General features: G+C 34.6%; 1 protein-coding gene across 50 annotated transcripts in view; it reads left to right on the plus strand.

Annotated features, from left to right (window-relative positions):
- Positions 1-22,251, plus strand: part of RIMS2 (regulating synaptic membrane exocytosis 2) — a 526,738-nt gene that overhangs the window by 443,370 nt on the left and 61,117 nt on the right. The gene's annotated exons all lie outside the window — the stretch shown is intronic.

Here is a 22,251-nt window from a genome sequence, read left to right on the forward strand (position 1 = left end):
AACCTTGGCCGCTGTTTTTGAAATGTGTTCGGTGTCTTTCCTCCTCAGGGAGGGGCTCAGCTGTGGGTCCCCTGACTGCCAGCTGCTGGTCCTTCGTAAGGGCACTCTGATCTGTGAGATATTTGCTTTTCTTTAGGTTCCTCAAGTTGGAACCAGCCAAATTAATTTTCATTCCCCGCAAGTTATGGTGATGAAGATGACATCTCATACGTATTTTGTGTGAATAGTATTTTTATTGCTGACAACCTAACTTCTTTTTCAGTTTGTAAGCAGCATTTACCAGTAGTATCAGTTTTCTCACTGCAGTTCTACTTCCTTGTTAAAACTTCAAGCAACAATATTCTCCAGCAGCAGGGATGGAAGAATTTTTTGCTGACAGTGAAGATATTCAAAGCTTTGCTAATTTAAAATTCAGTTGCCAAACCACATCTGCAAAAATAAATTAGATACAACACTCCTACTCAGAAAAGCCACTATTAGCAATTAAGGAATTTGTGAGTCAAAGCAGTGCCTTTTCAAATGGGTGTTGATAATTAAACATTAAATCCCTGGTATCTTGGAAATAATAGCATATCTTCTACTGAACAAACAAAACCATGTAATATGGTGTTTCTTTTTACAGCAAGTAAATTATAGGCAAGTGGATTAAATCTCATTTATGTTTGAATACTAAGGTTCTTGTACACAAAAGTCAAGACATAAACGTGCAACAAAAATATATTTAAAGATACATTAATTCCTGGACCCGGCTGATCTTAATTTTACAAACTATAATATTAATACTGGAATTTGAGCCATAATATATATATAATATATATATTATTATATATATATAATGTTGAAATAGTTATTTGATGGTATTTCTTATAACTTGGTTGTAACTCACTATATTTAATGTGATTGTTATAGGAATTTTTCATTTAGTATGTCAAAATGTTATTTTTCATTTTAATATAGAAATTTATGAACATAAAGGTCATATTTAAATGATTTTTTAAATTGCTTATATTTATACATAATTAACTCTGTTGTGTTAATACCATAAATGTGGGCCTTTTGAAATTGTTTTTTATATTTCTCTGGCGGTTAGAACTTTATTGCATTTTTCTCTTTAAAACTTATAAACTATAAACTTAAAAAAATTAAGAACCTAAAACAGACATTAATAAGACTATAAGTTAGAGAATATGTGTGGTATTAAACTGAATAATTAATTTTATTCAGGGGTTTTTTGACACATATTGAGCACTTATTATGTGTCGCACACAAGGAAAACAAAGATGAATAAGAAATCACTTATAAGCTAAGTTGCTTATAATCTAGTGAAAGATAGATTCTTAAACAGATTGCTTCAAGGTCCTATATCAGTGCTAAAACTAGAATTAAATAGAAAATGTACTGGGTGCCCAGAGGAAGTCCATCTGATCCAACCAGGAATTCTAGGAGTGAATACCTGGAGGTGATGATACCTGATTTAAGACCTGAAGAAAGAGTAATTATTAGCCAGGTAAAGGACAGTTTGAATGGTATTCCCAATAGAAAACTTAAAAAAAACTATAATGAACACAGACATGGAGGCATTATATGTACAGGAACAATAGGCAATTAGATGTGATTTTACCATAAAATACTGGACTGAATGTGTCTAGAGATGAGGCTGATAGATAAGTAGAGACCAAATCATGGAGAGTCCTGTAGATCATATTAATTTATAGGGTATAAGAAGTTTTAAAGGGTATCAGCAGAGGATTTACATAATCAGATTTGCATACTATATAATTTTTCGGACTTTTAGGCTGCCATTTGTTTATCTAACAAGTCGTTTTTGAGCATCTACCATATGCCAGGTACTAGCCTAAAGAAAGCAAGACAAGAGATTCTTCACTTAGAGCTTATATTCTAGCAGGGCTGCAATAAAGAAATAAATTCAGTCAGCATCTGGTAAAGAGTATTTTAGGATGAATTAGCAGTGTAATACCATAATTCAGATAGGAGATAAGAGCCTGAATGGACCTGAATTAAGTCAGTTGTAATAAAGATAGAGAAAGGGTGATAGTTTCAGGGAAAATTTTAAAGAGCAAAATTAGCAGTCAATCATTTGATTTAATGACTCATTAGATAGGGGACAAAGGAGAGAATTCTAAGATGATTTCCATATTTCTGGTTTGTATCAGTTGGTGGGTGGTCATAGTGCTATTAATGGATATTAGAAGTATAAAAGAAAGGATATTTTGGGGGGAAAGGAAGCAGGATGAGTCCTGAACCCCAATGAAGGAGTTCAAGAAGGAACGATCACGGGAAAAGGACAAAAACTATGAGAAAATACCGTCACAGAAGCTGAGTATAGAAGAGTTCAAGACAAGAATGGTCAATGTTTCTGAATGATGTTTCATGTCTTTACAATATTGGCATAAATATCCTATATATCTTCCTTTGATAATATTTTTATTGAAAAAGTATATATCTGTGGATCATACACTGATATTCTGTAACACTATTGGTTTGGTTTTTATGTATCAGTAGTTAATAGGTTTTTAATCTTCAAAAACATTATATTGGCAGATTTAAGAAATGTGGTCTTATTTCTTATATCATATCTTGTTCCTCCACTCTGTATATATAGCATAGCAGAAAATAAAGTATTCCTTTTTGTCATCATTTTAATTAATATTCAGTGACATTATAATGGCTGAAATTTTAATCATTTTTAAAATATGCAATTTTTCTACTTTTTTGCCTAATAGCTTTGATCTTTTGACAATAGAATTCATAATATCTCTCAACTCTCTCATATTCAATTCCATGTTTACTTGTAGAATAGCAAATAGATTTTTTTGCAATTATTGGACTCCAAAATTTCAATTGGTTTCTAAATTTTATATTACTCTGTATATGAGTACGTGTTTAAGTAAGATTTTTACATTTTCTAAAGAAAAAAATTGTAGTTACAAGCTCCAACAATATTTAAAACTGAAATCTTCAAATTTACTATTAAACTATGATAACATTACCTAAAGTACTAAATTATTTTTATGATGTTGGATCTTATAGTAGATCCTTTGTTTAGACATAAATACATAAGATATATAAAGTAACTTACCTAGAACCAAGAAATACATTTTTAACTAACATGTGTGCATTTTCAAATATTTATTTAATATTCTCTTGATTTTCCTGGACTCTATGTAGTAATCTACATGTGATTGTTACAGATTTATCATTTAATGAATCATGTTTTCAAATTTCTGAGATGGTGTTTATTATTATAAAAATAAATATCATTGCACCAGTATAGATTTTAAACCAGACAAGACTACTTAACTTGCCTTCTGAAGAATTGCAAAATTATTCTTGATGATATCATAGTCATTACATGCAAACAAAATTGGCAAGGGAGAAACTATTTATAAAGATGTATTGGCCAATATACATGGCAGCTAAGTTATATCTCTTTTCTTCTGCCATGATTTTTTTTTTTTTGATAGAAACTTTAGTTCTTAGAGAAATTTTAGGTTCAGCAGAGTATAAGAGTCCCGTTGTTCCACATCCTTATTGATCTTTGATACTGTCAATTTGGAACTTGTGCTAATCCGAGGAGCATGAAATGGTATCTTATACAGTTTAAATTGATATTTTCATTATAACTAAATGAAATTGAGCACCTTCGCATGAACTTATTGGTCATTTGAGTATTCCTTTATGAAATGCTAGTTCAGTTCTTTCACATATCCTTCTATTGATTATCTTTCTCTTGTTGAACTGTAGGACTTGATTTTATAATCTGAATATGAAATCTTTGATGGTTTTAAGTGATGCAAGTATCTTTCCCCAGTCCGTAATTTGCCTTTGTACTGTTCCTGATTTTTCTGAGTGGAAAGAAGTGTTTTTTTATTTTATTTTATTTTATTATTAGTTTCGAGTCTACAATACATTGGTTAGACATATGTATAGTTTATGAAACAATTCCCCTGATTACTCTACCTTCCCTCTGGCTCACACAGCCATTACATTATTGCCAACTGCATATCCTGTGTTGTGCCCCCATCCCTTTGACGATCTATGATTACTAATTTGTACTTCTTTAACCCTTCACTGGTTTCTCCCAGGCCCGCACCTCCTTACCCCCGGACATCACCAGATTGTCCTTCATATTTGTGAATCTGTTTTTGATTAGTTTTTTCTTTTTGTTCCTTAGATTCCACATATAAGTGAAATCATAGGGTATTTATCTTTATCTGTCATATTTCACTCAGCATAATAACCTCTAGATCCATCTGTGTCATTGCAAATGATAGGATTTTATTTTATGGCTGAGTAATATTCCATTTTATGTATGAACTATACTTTATCCAGTCATCTGTCTATGGGCATTTAGGTTGCTTCCATATCTTGGCTATTATAAATGGTGCTGCCATGAACATAAGGATGCATAGATCTTTACAAATTATTGTTTTGGTTTTCTTTGGATTAATACCCAGAAGTGCAATTGTTGGGTCAAAAGTTAGATCCATTTTTAATTTTTAATTGTTTTCCATGCGGCTGTACCTATTTGCAATCCCACCAACAGTGTTTGAGAGTTCCCTTTTCTCCACATCCTCACCAACACTTGCTGTTCTTTTATTTATTGATGATAGCCATTCTGACAAGCGTGGGTGATATCATTGTGGTTTTAATTTGCATTTCTCTGATGATTAGTGACCTTGAGCATCTTTTCATATGTCTGTCAGCCATCTGTATTTCCTCTTTGGAGAAATATCTGTTCAGGTCTCTGCCCATTTTTTAATTGGATTGTTGGCTTTTTTTGTTGTTGAGTTGTACAAATTCTTTATATATTTTGGATATTGACCCTTGTCAGATGTGTCATAAGCAAATATCTTCTCCCATTCAATAGGTGGTCTTTTTGTTTTGTTAATGGTTTCCTTTGCTGTGTAAAACCTTTTTAGTTTGACGTAGTCCCACTTGTTTATTTGTTTGTTTGTTTTCCTTACTTGAGGAAATATAGCCAAAAAGAAATTACTAGTAGCAATATCAGAATTTACTGCCTATGTTTTCTTCTAGAAGTTTTATTGTTTGGGGTCTTACATTTAAGTCTTTAATCCATTTTGAGTCTATTCTTGTATATGGTGCAAGAAGGTGGTCCTGTTTCATTTATTTTTTTTGCATGTATCTGTCCAATTTTGCCAACACCACTTATTGAAGAGACTCTCTATACCCATTGTATGTTCTTGCTTCTTTTGTCATGTACCATGCTATTTTGATTACGATAGCTTTGTAGTATAGTTCGATATCAGGTAATGTGATACCTCCTGCCATGCTGTTATGTATGCTCTTTTTCCCGTTAATTGGAAACTCACCTTTAAAGTCACTGTGAGGTACTGTATCTTAATGGAAAGCATGTAGAGAGAATAAGGAGACTTGGGTTATATTGCTTCCTCTGGGTTATGTAAGATATCAATGATGGCTTCTTTAAAAACCTACCTAACATTTCTAAGTCATGGAATGTTCATATGACAGATGGAATTAACATCTGCTGTCCCAACATGATTTTTATAAAGGTAATATTTTTAAATTTATAAGAAAATGCTTTGAAAACTTAAAAAGCACTTTGTAGATGTACCACATCAATAGCCAATTCAGCCTAATGGGAGAATCAAGAATGCTATTTTAGACATGTTGATTTTGAGATGGCCATTAGACATCTAAGTGTAGTTGTTATATGGTTAGTTTGGAAATGAGTCTAGATGTTAGCAGGTCAATACTAAAGATACTATTTGGGAGTAATCAGCAGGTAGTATTTTAACCCATGGCAATGGATTAGATTACTTAGGATAACTTGAATCAAGAAGAAAGCTAAATACTGTGCGCCCTGGGCTACTTCAACAAAGTATTTAGAAGTCAGGAAGAGAATCCATCAAAGGAGACTTAAGAGAGAGGAGTCCTTAAAGAAGAAGAATAGAAGAATGTGGTATTTTGGAAACTAAACAAAGAAAATATTTTAAGAAAAGTGATCAGCCATGTCAAGTATTTCTGATAAGTTAAGTAAGATGAAGCCTGAGAATTGACTATTGGATTTGGCAAGAGGGAGGAATTTGGTAAATCTTGACACACCTTGCAGTGGTGGGGAAATGACTTCTCCATGTTCACCCAGCTCATAAGGGTTAAAGTTGGGATTTTAATCTAGGCAGTATGGATCTGGACACTTCTGTTATACTATTCTATGATAGTCTAGACCAGCACTGCCCAATAGAACTCTTGGCAATGATGGCAGAGTCCTCCGACTGTGTCCACTGGCCAATACAACGTGTTGGCACTAGCCACATGCGGCTCTTGAGCACTTGAGATGTGGCTAGTGTGACCAGGTAACTGAGTTTTTGTTTTTTTCATTTTTAACTAAGTTAACTTAAATTTAAATAGGCAAATAAGACTAGTGACTAATGCGTTGGATGGTACAGATAAAAATAACTCTTTCTAGGATTTTTGACTTAAAAAAGTAAATACAGAAAAGGGACCGTAGTTTGGAAGAGATGGAGTAAAAAGAAGAGTTTTGTGTTTTTCATGTGAGAGGGGATACCCCTGGGAACACAGAACAGGCGAAAGAGCTTTGGACCCGGAGCTGCAGTGGAAATCAGGTGTTACGACCTGGGCTCTTTTCATCTTGTAATAATTTCTAAGTTCACAAAAAACTTTACATTTAGTCTAATTATAACATCTAGTAACTGTAATCATTTATTTTTTATTTATCTATCTCTTGGCTAAACTCTTATTTTATATATGCTTCTAGTTTCTGATATAGTTTCAGATACAGTGATCATCAAAAAAGGCCCACTTGGTGTGCATGATTAAGTTCTCTGGGGAATGGAAAGAAAATGGCAAACTTATTTTTATTTTTTAATTTAAAAGACAAAAAGAATAGTAAGCATTACTAATATTTAATATATAGCTTCTCCGTGGTGTTCTCAACTTTACCCAGGATGTCAAGTGTTGGTTCACTTGTCTGGATGTCATATCTTGCATTGACCCTCTCAGGTGTTAGCTTAATTAACCATCAGAAAATGGGCAAGTGGCTTAAAAAGATTCCTGCAATGAACTGTCGATTGAGTGTAATACTAATATTACAGTTACACAAAAAAGGTAGACCTAAAACTTCTGCTTCTATCTTCATCAGCCATTGATGATGTAGATACAGTGGCCCTCTAAGATCTGACAAGAAGCTCACCAAAAACTTCAGTTATCAGGAAGACCAGTATGATACAGATTTACATCCACTACCACATCCACCATGATTACTCTGCATTTATACTTTATATGGTCTATAGTATGTCTTTGTGAAGTTTCTTTTTCAACCGTGATACCATTAAAACTAAGAATGAGAAAACTGAATTTGGAAGCAGACCTTTAAATTGCTCTATGTATTAGCTAGCATAATGCCAGATGCTATAGTATAGAATCCTTGAAGAGTTAATCTGAAATGTTCATTTATTGAGCAAATGTCAATCCAATGCAGTTGTTCCCATTTGAACGGGTGGCCTTCCTTGTGGTCATTCAGGGTTTGAGGCTCTCTTCATCTGTGGCCTTGGAGCCCTCCCTATTCAATCAGCATGTGGGAAGTTTTTATGAGCAAGTGGAAACAGTAAAACCACTTCTTGTATTTCATGGATTGCAACTTAGTTGCAAGGCCAATGCTGGAAAATGGGAAGTTGGGAAATATAGTCTAGGGAGTACTCAGGAAAAAGAGGAAGCAGGTTTAGTAAGAAAACCTATATTTTTTAAAATTTTATTGCATGTTACTTCAAACATTTTTCCTGAGACTTCAAAGTCTTTTCATTAGATATAATGTTTTTGCAAATATGTATTGCATTTTAGTCTTTAAAAATGTTTTATATATTTTATGTATTATAAAAGTATAGTAGGATGTATGTGTCATTTATAAATAATACTTTACTGAAATGGAGGGGAGGTGATATTTTAAAAGGCTCAAAACAATTGGCCTATTATGTAATTCTATAAGGCTTAAAACCACTCTTCTAGTATATAATAGTTTTAAGTGAATATTTATTGAATTTACAGGCCAATTAACAGAGAACTTTGTAATAATGAAGAATAATTGAAACGTTAAGTAGTAATGTTGTCTTTTCATGTTATTAGAAATCTCAGACTAACACTATAGGATATATATCATATTTTACAAAACTGCCTTTAACACTAAATTTAGGCATATTTCTCAGTTTTGAAATTATGATATGATTATCATCCATTATTAATTATAATACTATCAGCCATTTTTAATAAAAGTATTACTAGCCATGCTGCCATTTGGCATTTGCTAATAAGTTCATGTGATTCAAATATTATAGATGAGAAAAACAAAATATTTCTTGTAAGCGAAAGCTATTAACACATTATGAATTAAAGTACTACTATAGCAAGCTAGAATCAGCAAGTAGCTAAGAAAGATAGCAATTTTATTGTTAATGGAAATTAATTTAGCATTTCTTAAATTTTAATTGAATTTTATAACATTTGTTCTTTAAAGAAACCTTATTTTTATTTTTTTAATTGTAGGAAAACATACAAAATGTAAAACTTACACCGTAACCATTTTTAAGTGTACAGTTTCTTGGCGTTAAGTACCTGCACATTGTGTGCGACCATCACCATCCATCTTCAGAACTCTTTCCATCTTGCAAACTGAAACTCTGCATCCATTAAACAGCAACTCTTCCCTCGCCTTTTCTTCCCGCTTCTGGCAACCACCATTGTGTTTTCTGTCTCTGAATTCGACTACCCTTATATAAGGTACCTGATGCAAGCGGAATTGTACGGTATCTGTCCTTCGTGACTGCATTATTTCGTGTATCACAGTGTCTTTAAGGTGCATACATGTTGGAGCATGTGTCGGAATTTCTTTCCTTTTTAAGGTTGATTAATATCCCATTGTATGTATATAGCACATTTCGTTTATCCATTTATCCGTCATCGGACATTTGAGTCGCTTACACTTTTTACCAACTGTAAATAAGGTTGCTGTGAACATGGGTGTACAAATATCTCTTCAGGACTTTACTTTCAATCCTTTTGGGCATTATACTCACAGTGGAATTGCTGGATCATATAGTAGTTCCATTTTTAATTTTCCGAGGACCTGCCACACTGTTTTCCACAGTAGCTGTAACATATTACACTCTCACCAACAGTACACAAGGGTTTCTTTTTCTCCACATCCTTGCCAACACTTGTTATTTTTTGATAATAGTCATCCTAAATATATGAGGTGATATTTCATTGTAGTTTAGATTTGCATGTCCCTAATGACTAGTGATATTGAGCATCTTTTTATGTGTTTATTGTATATCTGCTTTGGGTAAATGTCTATTCAAGTCTTTTGCCCATTTTCTAATTGAGTTGTTATGGTAGAAAAATATAAGCCTGTTTTGCAGATTCTTAAGGGTCTTCTGTATATTAATAACACATTGTATTATTACTTATTTGTATTTGTCTGAATACAGTTAGTCTATAAAGTTATTGAAGGGAGGAATTGCATCTCATTCATTTTAATATCTCTAGTATCTAAGATAGTAGTTGATATCTACTAAACACTCAACATTTGTTAGAAAGAATGAACAATTTAATTCAATTCACCTTTATTATAGAAAAGAAAACTTTGTTCCTCAATATGATAAATTGATACACTGAAGTTCAAAAATCTATAAATGATCATATAAACATATGTCAAATGTTTCTTCTGTCTCATATTTTAGTGTTTTGTTACTATTTATAGAAAAAATAATAGAACCCTTAAAGCTACTAAGGAACTCTTCATTTACATCTACACATGCAAATTATCTTGCATTATCCCTTCCCAAACATAAATATTACATTTATTCAAAGTATTAAAAATTTGCCAATAAATTTTTATGGGATTTTAATCATTTCCCTAAAGCATAAACATTACCATGCATTTTTTCATCCCATTAGTAAACACTTCAGGGAAGGCATTTTGGTAGGTGCTATGGAAGACGAAACTTGACAAAACATAGTCTCTGTTCTCTCATAGCTTTTATACTCAAGGATAATAAAATCTACTGGAAGAAACGAGATGCAGGATTAAGTAAATATAAACCAAGGTGGAATATGATGAGGACAAGCAAGACGTACACAGAATATTCTGTAAGTGTAGCAAAATGGCAAAAACAAATTTTAGCATTCCCGAGTTCAGATTCCCGCTCCTCTACATGGACAAGTCACTTAACCTCTCTAACCTCCATCTCCTCAGCTGTAAAAACAATGGAATTTATCTCCCTACCTCATTAGGTTGTTATGAGCACTTATAAAAACACTTAAAATGTTGTCCAACATATACTACATTCTTAATAAATGGCAGCTGTTATTGTTAATATTGTTAACATTCTTTTAGCTGTAGTAGTGAAAATGGTCACTTTCAACACTGATGCCAGTTTATCCGAGCCTTGAATTGTAGATAGTGTTTAAACTGTGATGATGCCTTGTCATGGACATTTTAGACAGCAATATTAGATCCAGAGATACAGAAATGCAGTTTATGTATGAACAGAGCAGGGAGTACTTGACACATAGTGGGATATGAGACTGGCAATAGAGTTTAGGGCCAGATGAAAAATAACATAATGTCAGGCCAAGGAGTTAGAGCCATGGAATTGGCAGTGGGGAGCTTTTGCAGGATATGGAACAGGGTCATGACCATCAGAGTTAGAAAGATTTTGTCAGTGAGGAAGTCTAGAGATCAAGAGCAAGAGACAATTTTTTTAGTTTAGAGCAGAGATGATGAGGGCCTGATTAATGGATATTAGTTTTCTGTTGCTGCCAAAGCAAATTCCCATAAACTTAGAACTTAAAACGATTCAAATTCACCATTGTGCCAGAAGTCTGAGTGAGCTTAGCTGGTTTCTCTGCTAATCAGTGTCATTAGGTGGGACTTTTATCTGAAGGCTCAAAGGAAGACTCCATTTCCAACTTCATTCAGGTTGTTGGCAGAGTTCAGCTCCTTGCCTTTGTAGGACTGTGGTCCCGTTCCCTTTGACCCATGGCCCCCTTCATCTTCAAGCACATTAAATATTTCTTGTGCTTCTAATCTCTCTGAGTTCTCATTCTGCATATTTCTTCTGCTCTCCAGTTCAAGAGAGTTTTCTGCTTTTAAAGGCTCATGTAATTAAATTGGGACCACTGAGATGATCCAGGATAATCTCCCTATTTTAAGGTCCTTAACCTTAATGACATCAGCAAAGTGCCTTTTGCCATGAAATGTAACATTTTCAGATTCTAGAAAATAGTGCATGGTCATCTTTGGGGACCATTCTGCCTACCATATGGTAATAATGAAAGGAAATGGAAAAGTGAAGAGAATCAAGAAATACTGTAGATATGTTTTATAAAAATTATTATTTACATCCTTCTTTATGCCTCCTGGGAGTCAATGCAAAGTAGAAATAAAAGGTAATCTTCACAATTTATGCTATCTAACCACGGAGTACATACCAGTTATTAAGATATAAACTTTTTTCTAATATAATATTTAGAAAAGAATTTATTTGTCATTAAAAAATTAGCAATAGCATGAACTTGTTCATTTTAATTTTCATAACTTTATGTGTATGCATTATCATTCCCATTTGGCATATCAGAAAACTGAGACTCAGAAGTTTCATGGTGGACAGGTATACTCCAAAGCTGTTACCCTTTACATAGCCTCACTGTTGCTAGAATTAGCTCTTTTTATAATTAGTTCTTTTCATCTCATTAGGGGAAAAATACTTTCTCTTCAAAATAAAAATTTCTCAGGGAACTACTTTAATTTAATAAAGGTTTTATTTATTTTTATTTGACATAATTTTAAGATGCAAATAGCCAAAGGCATTGTATATGCTAGTAATCACTAAAGGCCTAATAACTGTAAATCACTAAGCCTTAAAGAGTTTAATTGTAAGCTGAGAAGTACATTCTAAGGAGAAGTCTTTTAATTTCATTAAAGTAAGTGCTTTAAGGTTTTTGAGCATCAGCGTATAAAAAAGAAATGCAATTTTAAGATAAAAGACATTTTTAATGAAATTCCCTGAATAGAGATATCGAGGTACTAGATGCTTTTTATTCCGTTGAGTCTTGTTCCTGCTGCCCAGTGGGAGGATTTTTGTTGAAAATTTAATAAAGTCCTAGCTAGGCAGTATAAAATTCTAATAAGTAATGATAGCTCATTCTTCCAACATATGAAAAATGGGTAGGCTCATGGTTCCCTTGAGCTTTTAAAGCTATTTCGTATCTAAGACTTTGTAAAACGAAAATCACTAAGGCAGAACCCATCTTTCCTCTCTGATGCTACTCTAAGCAGACAAATCCTTCTAACTTTTTAATATAAGGTAGAGTTATTTTAACTGGCATTCTTTTTCACTACCTTATAACATCTTAATATAACATCATATTGTTATTCAGTAAATATTTATTGAATTGCTACTGTGATGGACACCAAAGTAAGTATTAACTGAGAACTTCTTAATGTGGTATTTGTTCTAGTCATAGAGAGACGGGCTTTAACAAATAAACTAATGAGTCAAAATTACAAAGCTCGCCTTGATAGAAAAGTACCAAGTAGTATGAAAGTGTATCACAGGAGATACTGATGTGGTCTGGCTCCTGTTTATCCACCTGGCTCTTGTTGGATATTTTGCACATAGTAGGGTTTCAACAAATGCCTGTTGAATGGTATTAAATGTTGCGTGTTGTGTATAGTGCTTTTCTGTCTTTGTGTTTGGTTTGGCAATCTCTGTATTTATAAATATGTTGAAAACTAATCACCCTGTGAGGTCAGTGTGTGTTTTCTGTTAAAAACTATTGAAAGCCAAATGACCCTTTGAAAATGGATTTAAATTCAACTGTGTAGAATCTGAATTTATATACTGTGTGTATACTAGGGAGAGAGACAATAGATTCTAGTTCAACCTAGACAATGCTTGAAGTTGAAATAGTGGGAAATTGAATCCGGTGTACTTCTCGTGGGCATTAAAGTTCAGCACTGACATAGGAATGTAATTTCTGTAGCTTTTAGCCCAAAGAGTGATTTTGTTTTAGTTTCTGTTTTTGTTCTGGTGTGTGAGGAATTTATTGCTTTTAACTTGAAGCTTCATGATTGCTTAGAAAATGAGCGAGGCAAGAGCTAGTAGAGAAGTATGAAATGAGGTGGGGAAATACTCTAATTAGAGCCGTCTGTGTCAAAGGGAAGATCGATGACCAAAGGTTTCTGACTTGCTATCATGTAGACTGAATTCTTCATTTAACCAGTTGTAAAATTATCTTACTGGAAATGACCATTGTACGTCAATGTGTTAAAATAGATCTCTTTTAAAAAATACAAAGATTATTTAAGAATCTATGTTCATTTGACTTATTTCACTTGGAAAATTTTTTCCAAAAAAAATAAGGGCCAAAAAAATTGCTTTACACAAATTAAAATACCAGTGTTTTAAAGACAAAATAGTAAATGTAATGAACAATGAGAAAGATGGCATACCATGTAGCTAAATACATATGTTTGAAAGTCCATTTCTTATTTCTAACTGAAATGGAAAACAAAAGTTTTTTTTTTCCCTCAGTGAAGTGTAATGTTTCTGTTTTCTAAATCATACAGCACAGTGTACAGTTTTAAAGCTACACAGCCTCCTTTCTTTGAATCATGTTCTAGAATTTAATCCCACTTACAATAAAATTGTTTTGTTGTTTTATATCTTATAGTGGTGAGGACCAGGTGGTTCACATTCTGTGTTTATTTAAATAATATTTCATATGTTAATATACTAATTACCCTAATTATTCCGAATTACACAATCTCAACTTTAATAAAATTCCCTCACAGATTTTGCATACTGTGTTATTCTTCTTTTTAACCCTCTCAATCACATTTAGTATTCCTTGGATATGTATTTATTTTGCATTTAATGTGTAGGAACTTAAACAGGAAAAATTATAAAGATGCTTATATTTTTCTGGCTTTTTCATAGAATATTTGCATGCTTCATTTTGAATAAGAGAACTGCGTAAGTTCATTTAGTTTTAATCCGCTTTATCTTCTTGATCTTCTATGGTTGCTCAGTTATTCCTTATCTCCTCATAGTGTCATTTTCTTTTTGTTCTTAAAAGAGTCTTCATTAATTTTCATTCTGTTTCCTACAAGACATTTTAATATACTAAGCTCAGTTAAAGTTCCATGGTATTTTAATATTGCTTAAAATTCTAACTAGACTATCAAACCAACACTTAACAGTTTGATTTTTTAAAAGCATTATAAATTTAAAATATTTTAATCAATATGATTAATTGTTTTTCTTATAAAGAAAGAGTTGTGGAGGTACTATAGACTATTAAAATGAAACAAATTATACAAAAATTATACAAATTACAGACACATCTCAAAAAGCTTAAAAGCTATTAGGGAGATATGTGAGGTATCATATCAATTATACAAAATACTGTAAGATTTCGGAAAAATCACTTCTGACTGGAACGAGATTTTAGATGCTTCTTGGAAGGTTTATTATTTGATCCAGACTTTGAAGATTAAGTAGCATTTCAATGAGATGATATAGGCGTGCATGTGAAGCATGGTAGTTTATGGTAAGCTCTGAAAAACATAGAATGTGTATCAGAGAAAGATCAGTGATTTAATTTGGCTAAAGTATTGGTTTTCGAACTTTTTTCTAAGCAATTGGAGCCCTTTTAATATTTGGTGGAGTCAGACAAAACAATCCGTAATAGTGTTCAGAGGGGGCGGGAGTACGGCATACTCAAGGAACTGAACTCTGTTCAGTGTGCCTGACGCGTCAAGAGAGAGTTGAGATACAGGGCTGGAGAGCTGGGCTGAGAACAGACACTGCGATCTCTTCAAAGTCATGTTTAGGAAATTAAATTTTATCCTAAAACTTTTGATAAGTTTGACAAAGAGAAAAAGACTAGAAGCAGGGAGAAGCTTCTGGAGAGCTTTGCAGTGACATTTCAAGAGTAGTGGCCTGGACCACCAACCAGGTAGTAAAGGGGAGGGAGAGATGTGAATGGACTTGATAGAGAGAATCTAAGGGGCTAGGTGGTAGGCGAGAGGTAAGGGGGAGAGAGGAATCAAAGCCGATTTCTGATAGCCTGACTTGGGCAACTGGGCAGACAAGTGATTTTGAGATAGTGGAACGAGAAAAAAGCAGTGAGAAGCATAAGGTTACTTTGAAAAATACAGATATGTACTAGTACTTACTCTGTGCCAGGTACTGTGCTAAGTGCTTCATATGCACTGTCTTTAACGTATTATCAGTCATCTTTAGTGCATTACCTAATTTAATTATCAATAAATACTAGCTTTTAAGATGTGAAGACCAGATCATCAGGGCTTAAGGAACAAATAGGTGGTAGAAATTGTAGGTACCAGCTAGAGAGAAGCAAAGAAGAAAAGGCTGTAGGGCAGGGGTTGGCAAACTATGGACCATGGGCCGAATTTGACCATGCTGCCTTATTTTTTAGTAAATAATTTTTTTATTTGATGACGTTTTATTGGAACACAGCCAGACTTGTTTGTTTATGTATTGTTACTTTTGTGCTACAGTGGCTCAGCTGAGTGGTTGCCACAGGAAATCATCTGACTCTAAAAGCTTAAAATATTTACCATCTGGCCCTTTATAGAAGATGTTTGCAAAGTCCTATTCTAGTTTGATGCAGGTGGGGATCCAACCACACATTTACCAATTACCTTCCAATGAGAAAAATCTTTTTGTATATCTAGAAATAAATGGAAGGGAGTAATTGAAGATCTAAAAGAGGAAATGGCTAAGTATGGAAATGGACTCCTAAACATTTTATTGGATAATTTTTAAATCTCAAAATATAAGACTTAAGTCCAGTTAGCCTTCCTGTCTGATCTTCAGTTCTTTCCAGACCCTACAAGTTCTCTACTCTAGCTAAACCGATCACATCAAGATACTCCAGTCAAGAAGCTTTGTAACATTACTGTGAGAGTGTGGGGTTTTCTATTAAAATCTCCTTGCAATTTTATCAATGTCCATGCATTTGCTGTCTAACATATTTATTGTACTCTCAGCCTAAAATAACAGCTGTCCCATTTACCACCTCTGCTTGAGGTTCACTGTTCAGTTTTTGGTCTTCTTGTTTTGTTTTTTATTAATATAGCATAAGTATTTAAGATTGTAAAACAAGTATAATGAACTTAATACTCATACACTAAAAGAAAATTTCTTTATAATCAGTGTTCATTATCATCATTTCACTTTATCCAGATGTTTTTGGAAGACTCTTACTATGTAACCTAGAATTAGTCTTTCTGGATTTTGGCAGACTTTGAGAAAAGTGACTATCATGGCCATTAGATCACACTTCTTCAAAACATGTGGATTTTTAGAAGTGCTGTTCTTTTGGATAATTGTAGATTAGCGTTGACTGCTATTATTTATTTTAATGAACATCAGATTAGTTAGGAAGTAATATTCAATGTTTTTTTTATTATCAATTTGGTCATGAGAGTTTCTGTAATGTTGTGAAACGAACCTGTTTTATACAAAACAAAAAAGTACAAACTATTGCTTTCTTAAAATCTTTACTCCATAATTTTTATGATTTTTAAAAATTGAATGTGATTCTAGGACTTAGACTTTTATGGTCTAGAGATAAATGGTAACATTTTTGCTATTACTAAAAAAGTTTGGGAAAAAGGAATAAAATAAGTGAAACTTAAACTAGCCATTGGTCTAGTTGATGATAGGTTTCCTGAAGTCTTTTTGTGGGGATGAAGGTTAAACGGCAAGTTGAAAGGCTTAAAAGGCACATAAAGCTTTTTTAAAAAATCACAAATAGTGATAATACGTTATCTTTTTGATATCTGTTTATTTACTGTCATATTCTTTGAGGAAAAAGTGTTTTATCTTTTTAGCCAAATGAAACAGACACAGACAATGCAGCAGGAGAATAATGGACATTTACTGGAGTGCCAGCTATCTTTTAAGTGATTAACTTTTTTTTAATCACCATATTTGCTCTTTAAAGTAGGGATTATGATCTCTACTTTTTATTTCTTAGATGAGGAAACTGAAAGAAGCAATAGAAAGCAGGGTGATGTGGTGAAGAGGGAAGGGGAGAAAACAATAAATGCTCTCAAAGTCCTACGCAAAATTGTGAGCCAGATGAATTTTCTCAGGTCATCCCCACTTTCGGTTTTGTTTTTTGTTTGTTTGTTTGTTTTGAATGGGCTCCCTTTCTTTCTGTAGATGATCCTCCTTAAGTATTTTCAGATTCCTTCATCCTTTTCTTTTCTCAGGAAATAATTGACTACCTCGTTCCCATTAAGATGTAGACTAGTAGGAAATGCTTAAATACCCTCTACAAGTATTTACATTTTCAGAATTGGAAAGTCTTAGGCCAAAAAAAGTAAAGCTGTAAAGGTGAGATTCCCGTCAACAGAGAGTAAAGTTTAGAGAGGCAAAGGGCCTTATCTCTCCAGAATTATCCCCGTGATGATTATATTATAATCTCCTTTTTTTTTTCCTCATACCCAAGTGCAGTTTTGAAGAGACAGTATTTTTGTTAAGCCAAAAGATGTGTTAACCTGCTAAAATATCATTGTTTCAGCAAAATGACTTTTCGGTACTAAGTTGTAGTAACACAGAGACTTCTGTATTCATATTATTGGAAATTGAATCCCCCAAAACTCCTCGAAATAATTATTTACGAAGATGGATTTTGAAGAGCAGAGATACCAGGAGGAAAAACAGAGAAAGTATAAACCGTCATTACTCACATAAACCTTTCACAGTTTAGAGAAGCTCTTTCTGTAAAGGCTGAAGCAGTACCAACATTTGAAGCATCATCCAGCAGGCCCAGTAGTTTATAGCTCTGTGGCATGGTTTCTAGGGGTGATCAGTCACTGATGCATGTTCTCTCCTTTGTTCTTTTCTCCAAATTGCACAAGAACTGATCCAAGCTGCATGCTCCTCTATACCCAGGACAGGCATAAAATCTATTCCAAAACTAGTCCAGCTTCTTCGGATGGCAAAGCCACTCTCTCTCTCTTTCTCCTCTTCCCATTCTCTCTTCACACACACACACACACACACACACACACGCACACACCATATTACACCATAGTCACCATATTGTTTTGTTTATACTTCTCTCTGAGGCAGGAATTATATCAGCCTCAAGAGTCCTTGGCCTCATTGTTTGCTATACTTGCTTACATCTGTGCTGTCTTGTGCTCCCTTCTGGCTTCGTGGGTAGCACTGACTCATGACCTTACCTATATCTCCAGCTCTCCACCTCTGGCTTTTTCTCCCATTTTCCATTCTAAACTCATCCAGAGAACTAAAGTAACTGGTAGATTCCCTAAGCATTTCTCTCTGGTTGTAATAACATGCTGAATCGGGAGCAGTGTAGAAACCTTCTCTGATCGGATCATAACCTTGACCGCCTTCCACCGCCATTGCTCACACCACCATCATCACACTTGCCCATTTGTTCCCTCAGAGCTAGTCCTGGTCTGATTTTAGATTGTAAGGAGCATGGTTCTCTTCTCTCAGGCTTTAATTCTTGTGCTTTATAAACAGTCGGCTTATTTATTCTGTCCTCCTTCCTGTGAAATTGTAGACAGTGCCGCATGGTAACCATGATTATATTTCCATAGCTTTGGAAAAGAAAAGATACGGAAACATTTTATGATAATTTTCTTTTTTAAAAAATAAAACAGACATAATCGATGAACCATTGTATTCCTTCGACCAGACTTTCTCAATATTTCTATACTATATAAAAGTTATATGTACTTTTGAACTTATATCTGAAGGGCAGAAATAGCACACAGTTTAACGCATTGTTATTTTATCATTAGAAATTTTTTTATAATTTATTTAGTTTAATTAGTTTCAAGTATACAGTACATTGGTTAGACATCAATACAGTTCCCAAACGATCCCCCCAGTTGCTCCCTCCCTCCCCTGACCCTTCACCTAGCCAAAGTATTAATGCTAACTGCATTCCCTATGCCATGTTCCCCATCCCCGTAAACATCCATCGGCTACTAATTTGTACTTCTTTAACCCCTCACCCCAGTCTCCCAGCCCCAAACCCCCCTACCCTCTGTCACCAAATTGTCCACTATATTTGTGAGTCTGTTTTTGTTCTCTTTATTCCTTAGATTCCACATATAAATGAAATCATATAGTGTTTGTCTTTCTCTATCTGACTTAAATACCATCTAGGTTCATCAAAGCAATATCTTTTTCCACCTCCTTCCTTTTCATATGTAGGGGTCTTGTTTTCTTATCCTTTCAGCCACTCTGTCTTTTGGTTGGAGCACTTAATTCTTTTCCACTTGAGGTACTCATTGATAGGAATGTAGTTGTTAACATTCTTTATTCTTATTTTTGATACATTTTTTTTCTTCTTTAAGAAGTCCTTCCAATATTTGCTGGAGAAAGTATTTTTGTTTGTAGATCCTGGGTCTTCATCACGTTGAATATTTCATGCCAAGCCCTTCTGTCCTGCATAGTTTCTTTTGAGAAATCAGCTGCCAGTCTTATGGGTGACCCTTTATAAGTAACTATCTGTTTTTCTCTTGTTGCATTTAATATTCTTTCTTTGTATTTAACCTTTGGCATTTTAATTACAATGCGTCTTGGTGTGGCCCTCTTTGAATCCCTGGTTTTGGGGATTCTCTGAGCTTCCTGGGGTTTTATGTCCATTTCCTTCACCAGGTTAGGGAAGCTTTCCATCATTATTTTTCCAAACAGTAGTTCAGCATCTTGATTTTTTTCAGTTAGGCCAATCAGACAGATATTTGGACCCTTAATAGTGTCCCATATGCTCCTTAAATTATTTTTATAATCTTGACATCTTATCTCTTGCCATTCTGCTTGAGTGTTCTTGGCTTTCCCGTCCTCTAGATGGGGCATTTGATCCTTTTCTGTATACACTTTGTTTATTCCTTTGTTTATTCCATTTAATATACTTCTCATCTCAGATAATGTGTTCTTCACTTCAGAATGGTTCCCTTTTATAATTTCCATTTCCATTTTTATGCTTTTTATCTCTTCGTTGAAGTTCTTACTGAGTTTATCTATACTTCCCAAAAGTTCATTGAGCATCTTTATAACCAGTGTTTTGAATTCTGCATCAGTTAGATTACTTGACTCCATTATATCTGGATCTCTGGTTTCTGCCTCTTTGTCTTCCCATTTTGGCTGCCTTTCTGTGTCTATTTCAGTGTGCTAAACAAAGCTCCTAAGTCTCCCAGTCTTATTGGTGTGGATTAGTGAAGTAGATGTCCAGTGGCATAGTCCTGAGGGAGGATTCAGCTGCAGGCCAAACTTAGCTTAAGCCTCTACCCTTCTGGGGCCACCTGCCAAGATTCAGCAAGCAATCCACAGATGCTGTGCTTATAGTTGCCTCAAAAGGCCACACCAGAAACCGAGGCCAGCTGCCTCCAGTGTGAGTCTAGGCGCCGCTCAGCAAGGAGCACCTGACTCGCTGAGGAAATTACATGGATGTGGCTTGGGTGGGGCCCGAGTTAGGGGAGGCGGAGTTTCAGGGAATCCTCTGGGCCGAGCGACCTCTGTTATCCAGTTTGATGACATCAGGGCTATGGCAGCGCTGTGTTCGTGCACTGGGAGTGGGAAGAGCTCAAAGGGAACCATGGACACCGCCCGCACCTCCAAGCAGTAGCGTCTCACCTCGGCCCTCACTCTGACCACTCAGTGTCACCCTGTAAGTCCCTGCGCAACCGAACTATCGCTGCTGCTCGAAGAGAGCAGGTTCGTCCTCCCGCAAGTCCGCTCACGGACGGGGCCCCTTTAAGAGGCGTCTGCCGCCATCTCCTTCTCACTCAGCCTTTCGGGACCAGGCAGCCCGGCGTCCTCGCCCGTCCTACCTTCTGCCATTGCAGGGTGAGTTCTTGGATTTCTCCCTAGTTGTGTGGCTTGTTCCTCTAGATCCCAGGCGACTTTTCCTTGCTGCTGCTTCTTGTTTCCGTCACAACTTTGATTTGGTCACCAGAGGGATGAACAGAGCCTCTATCATCTATGACATTTTTTTCCTCCCCCTCATTAGCACTTTTTATAAGCAGTATGGTTATTTGACATAAGAAATGTGACATTCAACAAGCAAATTTATATTGACATATGGAAGGCTAATAGATACATGTACATAGAGCAGTTATATAATATAAGGTAGTCAATGTAATATGTTTAAATATAATTCACTATAATTATAATTAATAATATGCTGTATTCATTTGCATTTAAAGGAAATAACAAAATTTTTAAAACTTGAATTATTTTTCTCACTTAATAGAATAAGACAGATGGTAATGTTTCATGAATGTGAAACCAAAGCAAAAATGTTAACTTTCTTGAAGTCTCGAAGTATATTAATAATGAAGTAAAGATAAGACCTCGTTCATTGTTTAAAGTTGCAATTAGGCTGCCTTTGTACTAGGAAAATTATTTTTAATTCATAGCTATATTCTGTACAGTAGCTATATTTATAGTGAGTACATTGTGATGGCAAATTTATATACTTTATATAATATTTTTACTTTCTTCAGAACTAAGCTCACTGCTTGCTGAATAAGATCTTACAAATATATGTTCAATTTCTAGCTTTTTCATGTCAACTAAGTTGAAATGCTACTGAAAACTTTTCCTAAATTGATTGTAAAGGTAAAATAAATTTAAATGCTTAAAGGTGATCTCTTCAAATTAGTTACACAGGCAAAGAAGGAATCACACATCACATGTATAGATTGAAGGTATTAACAGACCAACCAAAGTGGTATTTAGGAATAGTGTCTCATAATGCATTTCTCTTTGGGCCTTGCTTTCTTGGTTCTAGGCTTAAAGGAACGTATCAAAACCACACATAAGGAACTCTAATGATGATGGTTTCTATCACATGGAAGCAGATGGGCTGGAGTCTAGGAAGTTGTGTTTTCTATTGCTACTATAACAAATTACCACAAATTTAAAGGCTTAAAACAATACAAATTTATTATCTCCCACTTTCTGTAGGTAGAAGTCCGGACACAGTGTGGCTCAGCTGGTTCCCTGCTTAGAGTTTCACAAAGCCACAATCAAGGTATTGTCAGGACTGTGTTCCTTTCTGTGGCTCTGGGGATGACCCCACTTCCCAGCTCCTTCGGGTTTTGGCAGAATTCCATTTCATGGACTTTTAGGACTGAAGTCCCCGTTT

Source organism: Rousettus aegyptiacus, unplaced genomic scaffold (genome assembly GCF_014176215.1).
Source record: "Rousettus aegyptiacus isolate mRouAeg1 unplaced genomic scaffold, mRouAeg1.p scaffold_m13_p_15, whole genome shotgun sequence".
NCBI classification, from domain to species: domain Eukaryota; kingdom Metazoa; phylum Chordata; class Mammalia; order Chiroptera; family Pteropodidae; genus Rousettus; species Rousettus aegyptiacus.